The following is an 8577-nucleotide window of genomic DNA, read 5'->3' as shown; positions in this document are numbered from 1 at the left end:
GAAATTCAGGGTTCATGCCCTCAACATGTTGTCTTTAGCCTGATTAAGCTCAATAACGTGCCTGTGGACGCTGTGACCATAAAATCAGGTAAATGGAGGGAACCTTGGCTTCTGGTTTTTTAGAATCCCTGGTATACTTGTTTCTTAGGGCTGTCCTAACAAATTTCCACAAGCTGGGTGGCGTAAGGTAATAGAAATTTATTCTCTCACAGTTCTGGAGGCTGGAAGTCCAAAATTAAGATGTCGGCAGGCAGGGCCACATAAGGGGAGGATCCTTCCTTACCCCTTCCAGCTTTTGGTGGTTGCCAGTAATCCTTGGCATTCCTTGGTTTGTAGATGCATCACTCCAATCTCTGCCTCCACCTTCACATGGCCTTCTCCCCTGCATGCGTATGTCCTTTGTGCATGTGTCAGTGCCTCTTTTCCTCCTCTTATAAAGACACCAGTCATAATGCATTTAGGGCCCACTTTACTCCAGAATGACCTCATCTCAACTAATTACATCTGTAAGACCCTATTTCCAAATAAGGTCACACTCTGAGGTCCAAGATGAGCAAGAATTTTAGGGGGACACAAACCAGTGTATTTGAGGACAAAAACAGGGTTATTTCACTGCAAAGACAAAGAAAATCTCAATGTGGACACATCAACTCTACCTTCTTCAATGGATGCAGTCCATTCAACCAGGTCAGTTCTGCTGTTTCTAAACTCTTTTAAAACTCACATTCATTTTCATCTGTATCAACAACTCTAGCATTTCATTGGCTTGCTTGTGAGTTTTTCTTGTCAAGGAGACTCTACACTTCCTGATGGTGAGGCAGTATCCATGTTTTCTGTCTCTCATAACACCTTGCACATCCATTCAGTCTGCACAAGGCTCTCAGAATGCACTTTCTAAAGCACAGTCTGAATGGGTCATTTTCCAAATCATAAAATCTTTCCCAAACCCACATCCCCTCCCAGGAGCTTAGCATGGCTTTCAATCTCCTTGACAATGTGGAATAGCCCCATGCTTTCAAGTGTGGGCTGTGGAGTCAGATTGCCTTGGCTCAAAACCCTGGCTCTGCCTTTTCCAAGCCAAGATAACACGGGTAAAGCAATTCAGCAGTGTCTGGCTCATAAGAAGGGTCTGCTAAACATTGGCTGTTATTATTATCGCTGCTTTCCAGCCTGGGTTCCTGATGCACATTGGACTCTAGTTTCTCACTCTAGTTTCCCAAACACTCTGGGATTTTTCAAACTCATGTTATTCCCTTTTCTGGAATGCTCTTTCTCCTTTTTTTCGACTGGGAAGTTCCAATTTTTCTTAAAGCCCTACTCAAATTCACCCTCTTGGTGACATCTTCTCCCACCTGACCTAGACAAATTATTGTTTTCTCCCCTGTGCATCCACTGGCCTGGAGTTTTCAATCCTCTATCTCCATGTTGCCTGCCCCACCCAACCCCAAAAGTGTCCAGCACAGTGCACGGCACTTTGGGAAGTCATCAAAAACTATTAAGCGGATATACAAAATACTAAATAGTGGACACTTTTTTTCATTTTTTCCCTTCCTCTTGGTCACCCTCACATAGATTCACCATTATCCTTCAGTCCACCTACCTACCCACAACCTTTCCAGGCTAATTTATAAATAGGAAATGACAGCTACATACAAATATATCCCAGAGGCCAGGAACGCTCTGAAGACAAGGTCAGACACATTTATTTTTTGCATTTTCTGAAATAGCTGATTCTTACCTATTTCAGCTTCTTCAATATCTAAAACTCAGGTTTCTCCCTTAAGGTCAGTGAATGCTTTGCTCACCTTCTAACGTTCTTCATGGAAAGCCTCTATCCCTAGGCTGGCAGCCCTTCCCCAAGATGACTCCCCACTGGTTCTAAACTGCTTTATTTAAAATGATTACACCATGCCCAAAGAATCCAAATGCTCTATTGATTCACCCATTTAACACAGAGTATAACAAGACAGACAAATTTGGACCCTGTCCTCAGGGTTCACTATTATTGAGTGAGGAAGACATTATGACATAAGTACTTACCTGATTTAGAACCCACACTTGAAAGCATGGGGCTTTTCCACATTGTCAAGGAGACTGAAAGCCATGCTAAGCAATGCTAAGCTCCTGGGAGGGGATTAGGGTTTGGGAAAGATTTTATGATTTGGAAAATGACCCATTCAGATTGTGCTTTAGAAAGTCCATTCTGAGAAATGAAAGTGCAGAGGGGGATGGAAATGTACAGCACAGGTGTGTTAACAGGTTTGGGGAAAGAGGCAAGTTCCTGTGAGGAAGTGATATTTACTCAAAGATCTTGAAGGATGAGAAGGAGTTGTCCAAGAGAAAAGCAAGAAGAGTGCTTTAGGTAGGGAGAACAGCATGTGCCAAGGCCCTGAAGTGGGAGAGAAAAGTTCTTTAGACTCAAGAACTGATACAATCAGTGTGGCTGGAGAATGGCAAAGCCACAGGGCTGCTGAAGTGGGCAGAGGCCATATTGCAGAAGACATTGTGAATCAAGGCAAAGGTTTTAAGCCTTATCCTAAGTACACTGGACAGCCTCTGAAGGGCTGTAAGCAGGAAAATGAGGTGATTTTATTTGGTTTTAGAAGGTCTCTCTGGCTGTGGAGTGGATAATAGATTGGGGGTGGCAGAAGATGAGTCAGGAGGGGTCTGCAGAAGTTCAGGCAGGAGCCCACAGAGGCCTCCTCATAATAATGTCAACTTAACTTGAATTCTGATACTCTTTCCTGAGTGGGAGAGAAAAGAATGGTGCTGGCACATTGGGAATTATGAACAGAAGTGCTTAGCACACCTGCACACCATCCATCTATCCACTAGATGGATGGACAGATCTGCCCATCTACTGAGGACCATCATCTCATATACCAACAGGAAACACTGGTTGAAAGAAGCCAGCAGTGGTTATGCTTTCCATTTCCTCCACCTCCTTCTCTGCTCTCCTTCCTTGCCTCACTGCTCATTGTAACTACACTCAGCTCTATACCACCACTGGTGCAGATTGCTAGTGGTCCACCAAAGTCCAGTCTGCCCTTCTTCCACAGGAGCAGAATCAAAGCCAGGCATGTGCCAGTTCAGCTACACTACATTTGCCAGTTTCTCTTGCAGTTAGGTAAGGTCATGGACAAAACTCTCACCAATGGGACATGTTCTGACGTGGGCTATTTCTGGTGTGCAGCTCTAACAGTATGAGTTGGTCTCCTCCATGCTCTCTTGCCAGATGCAGCTATGACTCAGTCTCCACCAGGCAAGCAATGAATGGCAAAGTTCTGGGGAATGGCAGAACCTGGAGTTGGAAGGAATTTGGGCACCTGGGAAGTGGATAGCACTGCCCACTGTCCGGGAATGCTTTCCTTGGATATGAAAGACAAACACAGTCATGGGTCACTTAACGACAGGGATATGTTCTGAGAAATGTGTCACTGGGTGATTTCATCATCGTGTGAACTCATAGAATGTACTCACACAAACCTAGACAGTATAGCCTACAACACACCTAGGCTGTATGGTACTAATCTTATGGCATCAGCACCATATATGTGGTCCGTTGTTGACTGAAACATCGTTATGTGGCACATGACTGTAAACTCCTTTGTTTTTTATGTCACTGAATTTGGCGTCTTTTTAAATAGAGCTCAGCTTCTGCTCATATGCTGACCTCCTCCCTCCCTTCAATCCAACTCCTCTAACCCAGAAACTCCCCATTTCTTCCTCTTCCTGTGCATTCATCCACTGTTCTTCCACAAATGCACCAGAAGTGTCATAAAGTTTCTTGATTTTTACAAATAGACAATAGGCAGTTTGGTTTTCTTGTCTTTCCTTTTCTAAAGAAAAAAAACATTATAAATGCTGGAGAAAAATCATAAAATGCAGATAAGCAAGAAGTAGAATAGAAACATGATTCATAATCTCACCAAAGCATGAAATTATTTAATGGTTCATCTGTATTACTATACTCATGACCTTTTTTAATGCAACAATATCAGGAATATCTTTTCATATCAAGAAAGACATTTTTACAATAGAATTTTTTTAATGGATGCATAGTATTCTGTTGAATCTGCCATAATTTACTCAGCCACTCCCCAATTGTTGGAAATTTAGGTTGTTCTCAGGGTTTTTAAAATTATAAACAAGGTTGAAATAAAGATTCTTCCATGTCCTTTATTATTTACTTAGCACAAATTGCTGAAAGTGGAATTGCTGGGTAAAGGAAACACATAATTCACAGTTTTTGACATATATTGCGAACTTGTCCTCGAGAAACAGTAAAAAAATTTAAGGCAGGTTGTTTTTCTAATTATTGCTATACTATATTGTACTGTGTATGTGAAAAAGATACTCAGCCCCATACGCCCCTCACTGCACTTGAAGCCATAATACCTCCTCGGGCAGGTGCCGAGCCTCCTTCCTCTGGGTGCCCAGGCAGCAATTCTAGGAATGCAGCTTGTCCCTGGTATAGAATAAAGATTAGTAAGGCAGGAAAAAACCATAATTTCTGTTATTTTTTAAAGGCAGTTTCTTGAGACTCTGTGAACAGGGCTAATTTCCATTTTCTGAGAACTCAATAACCCTCTCCAACATTAAAGAAAAAAATCAAACCAAAAACCAAACTCCTTGGGGGTCTCCTCTCAGATCTCTGCAAAGATTTAATGGCAGAGCAGAAGCAAGGTCTGAAACTACTTTAACAGCTGAACCACCCAGCATATCCGTGCATGTGCTTCAAACGAAGCAAACAGTTATCTCTGTCCAAATAAACACAGGAGCCCCCCTGGTGATAGTGTTTGAATAGCCTATAATGCTAATGGGTCTCCTCATTTAAGACACGATAGTGAAGATTTTGTGTTTGCATCTGTTCTCTCAACAGTCTAAGCTGCAATTATTCTGAAGCCCAGAAATCACAGTTTTCAATATTAAGTTTACTCTTGGAATCATCTCATCCTTCTCTTCCTAACCCTCTTTTAATGCTGGACCCATAGATTCCTAATATTTCCTCCAAGTTCCTTTGCCTCCCAGAAGTTATTGTTAAAAAAGTCTCTGGAGGCTATTATCTGGTAGGTGCTCAGAAGAAGAGCCACAACACTGGCAGTGCAGAATATGCTCACCTTGCCTGGCTTCATTTCCTTGCTGTAAATTGAAGGCACCCAGGTATCTCTCTGACTTGTGTGCCCATGGGTACATCATAAATACAAGCAGTGCAGTGACTCTCCAGCGAGACAGTAATTTCCAGCAGATCTTCAGAGTTGCTCAATAATGTTGAAAAGTGTTTACTTTATTCAGCTGGGGGCATTGTCTACTGAAAAGAGATGGGCTTGCAGATAAGACCCACAGATTGTCACGGGCCTCAGAGGAACACAGATGTTACACTGGGGACAGCAATTCGAACATTTTTAGATTAGAAGAAAAACAATGAAAGGGAAAATTTGATTCTTTTAGTGTGGGACTTTAGACAAAATGCAATAGGGGAAAAAAAGCACACAGTTGTTACTTCTGTCTACCTGTAGCTGTGCCTGCTGGTGGCTCCTCTCAATCCCAGCTTAGACGTGGCCTGCTGTGGCTACTCAGGTCTCTACACCACAAACTTGGGCAGCCGCTCCCAGTGCACTGCCACGAGTCTGTGGTTCCTAACTTAAACTCCCTTGCAAGAGACTCTTGTTGATCCAGCTCATTTATTTTCCCTCTCACATCAGCCAAGGCAGAGTTCGCTGGCCTTACCCTGGGCCTCACCGCGGGTCTGGTCAGCTGGGGCTCTGAAGTATGAGGGGGCAGAGGTGTCTATAAGGCCAAGCCTTCCACATGGGTGGGAGGTGGGACAGGTGTCTTTACTTACAAGGTTCTTTGATGATGGTGCTTGTAGTGGTAGAAAGATCTCCATATATGGATTAATATTCTAACAGGGAGGAGAGGAAAGGAAATTTAAACAACCCAGACAGCTCATGCTGAAGCCTGAACCACCCCACACAAGTTCTGGTTGTCAGGTGTAGGAGGCACAGAGAGAGGAGGTGGAGAAGGGGAAAGATTTTAAGGAAACAAGAGCCTTCCCTGGTAAGAAATTCTGATCTTGAATCTTTGAAACCTTAAAAGTGCCCAGACTATTTCCACAATGAATTACCTATTCATCTGAAAAGCCAGGAAGCAAGAGCAGGCTTCCCACTGGGAACCTCCAGACACAAAGGGGTCCCCCCTCTTACCTGTCCCCAGTGTTGTCTCCTTATTTTCCAGAACATCTGGAGGTGTGTGCCTGGGAGGGGGGTGGATGAGCATGACTCACCTGAAGAGCCGGTTGGCAAGGCTTGCGGGCAGGCGGCGGATATTGGGGCTTTCGTCCCCACAGGAGTTCTTGCTCTGGGGGAGGCAACCTGAAAACCAATCCTTCTCCTCCTCTTCCTCATCCTCTTGGTGGCTTCTTTGCCAGAGAGGCAGCTTCTCCCTCCCTCCCGATGGTCAGGACTGAGCTGGCCTACCCAGCACTCACCGGATTTCTGAGAGAATAAGCTGGCTGCAGAGCTTAAAGAGTCAGTCAGAAATTGTAGCTCAAAGTCCCCCTGAGTAGCCAGACTGTCAGCTACATGTCTAGCACACGGTGAGTGAGGCTGAGCTGCTGCAGGCAGTTCTGGAGTTCAAGGCTCACGACCAGGGGACTGTCTGGTACTGGTGAACACCTCCAGGCCATCCTCCCACCAAACAGGGCAAGCAGGATGTGGTCCCCGCCATCAGCAAGGAGAGCACACCCCCTCCCCAGGCCCAGTGGCACTGCCTCTCCACCATTAAAGCCTTGCAAGGCAAAACAAGGCCCCCAAACGTAGCCCTTGGAGTCCCACAGCGCAGTGCCCTGGATGCAGACCTTCTGTTCCCAGTATGAGTCAGTGAGCTGCTCAACCAGTCACATGGAAAGTCAGCTGAGACAGTGAAGTGCCTGGTGAGGAGGCCCAGCTTTGGAATTGGATAGGCTGGTTCAAATCGTGGCTCTGTGTGATACTGAAGAAGGTCACTTAACCTCTCAGCCAGTTTCCTTATCTGTAGAATGGGAAAATAATCTCCTCTCAGAATTGTTGTCTGGATTAACACCAGGTGTTGTGCAAATATACAGAGGCTACTAACTCAGGATAGGGGAAGAAATCAAGGAAAGCTTCTGAGAGGAGGTGGTAGCAGTGATCAGGGAAAAGTAGTGAGGACTGGTTGGGGAAAAGGGTGTTCTTGGCAGAGGAAATAGCGTATTCAGAAGTCCGGAGCTATGAGAGAGCCTCTTGTACCAGAACCAATAAGGCCATGAGCACTGGCAGTAGTCTAACACCACTAAAGGCAGCTGCTTTCTTGGTGAAGCTGAAGGTCATCAATGTATCTGTGCATATGATTTCTGATATAAACATCCATGTAACGTCACTAACTTCTAATGCTTCCAGGCTGGTGCCTCACAGAGGAAGCATTTGCTGACAGTGAACATCTGTGCCCTAGAGGTACTCAGTGGTGGTGATGGGGATGCGATTTTAAATTTAATAACATTTTTACCTACTTGTGGATAGGTTTCTGTTAAGCCCTGGGGCCTTTGGATACAGGCTAATTTGCACACAGCAGAGACACATTGGTTTGTTTTTACCTAGAGCAAGAGACAATATATAGATGAGGATAAAAATTCTAACTGGATAAAGGTAGTTAGACCAAAGGAAAAAACAAAAATAAAAACCCTTATGAATTACCCAGCTTAGAGGGTTACAGGCAACGCATCCAGCTGGAGCACCAAGCCCATCACTCAGGATAACTGACAAGCTGATGTTTCAATGACTCATCTTTGCAACGGCAGGGTCAAGACTAGAGGTTGGGAGACGCGTTTTAATTTAATAAACCATCTGCAAGAAATGCACAGCTTTCAGTTTAGTGTCTTTGGCCTCCCTATATAAATACTTCTACATGAAGGTCCAGTACATCTCTAATTAAAATCTAAATTGCATTCAAGATATTTACATCCAAAGAATGCCATTCTTTTTTTGCTGCTCAGCAAAGACCTAGATCACTGAATTGTGAGTTAATATTTCCAATGCACCATTTTCCATTTTCACCTAGGTGCCTGTAACCTTGCGATGAATATAACCAGCCTCATTTCTTCTCCTGGAAGATACAATAACTGGCACTTCATAAAAAAGTCAGAAATCTTCAAATGATTCACCCCATCAGCAGCATAACAATAGCTTAGAAAAACACTGGATTTTCAGACACAACTCACACGTCAGAGAAGTGGGGGGGTGGGGGAGGGAAAGAAGTGCACCATATAGCCAATTAAGTCTACAAATAGAATAGTAACTGCAGGGCTCCATGGTCCACCCCAGCGATTGTCACCCTGGATGCACATTAAAATCACCTGGAAGAGATTAAAGGCGACTAAGGAGATGAGGCAACTAAAATTATCCAAAATTGCAATTGATGAAATTTGAATAAGGTCTGTGGATTAGTGAATAGTACTGTATCTATGTTCATATCCTGGCTTTGATAATTACATGGTGATTATGTAAGACATTAATGTTTGGGAGAGCTGGGGGAAGGATATATGGGACTTTACAGTATTGT

At 44.0% G+C, this 8577-nt stretch overlaps 1 long non-coding RNA gene across 1 annotated transcript; it reads right to left on the bottom strand.

The window, feature by feature from the left end:
* Positions 1-3916: 3916 nt before the first annotated feature.
* LOC139084077 (uncharacterized) lies at positions 3917-8135 on the bottom strand. Its single transcript, XR_011541342.1, has 4 exons — positions 7713-8135; positions 7529-7612; positions 5121-7032; positions 3917-4468 (listed from the first exon to the last, which is right to left on the bottom strand). It is a non-coding gene; the product is annotated as an uncharacterized lncRNA (long non-coding RNA).
* Between the last annotated feature and the right edge of the window lie 442 nt (positions 8136-8577).

This window comes from Equus przewalskii, chromosome 6, assembly GCF_037783145.1.
Source record: "Equus przewalskii isolate Varuska chromosome 6, EquPr2, whole genome shotgun sequence".
Taxonomy (NCBI): Eukaryota; Metazoa; Chordata; class Mammalia; order Perissodactyla; family Equidae; genus Equus; species Equus przewalskii.
Note: the sequence above shows the minus strand (reverse complement) of the source record. Positions and strands in the feature narration are given on the sequence as shown.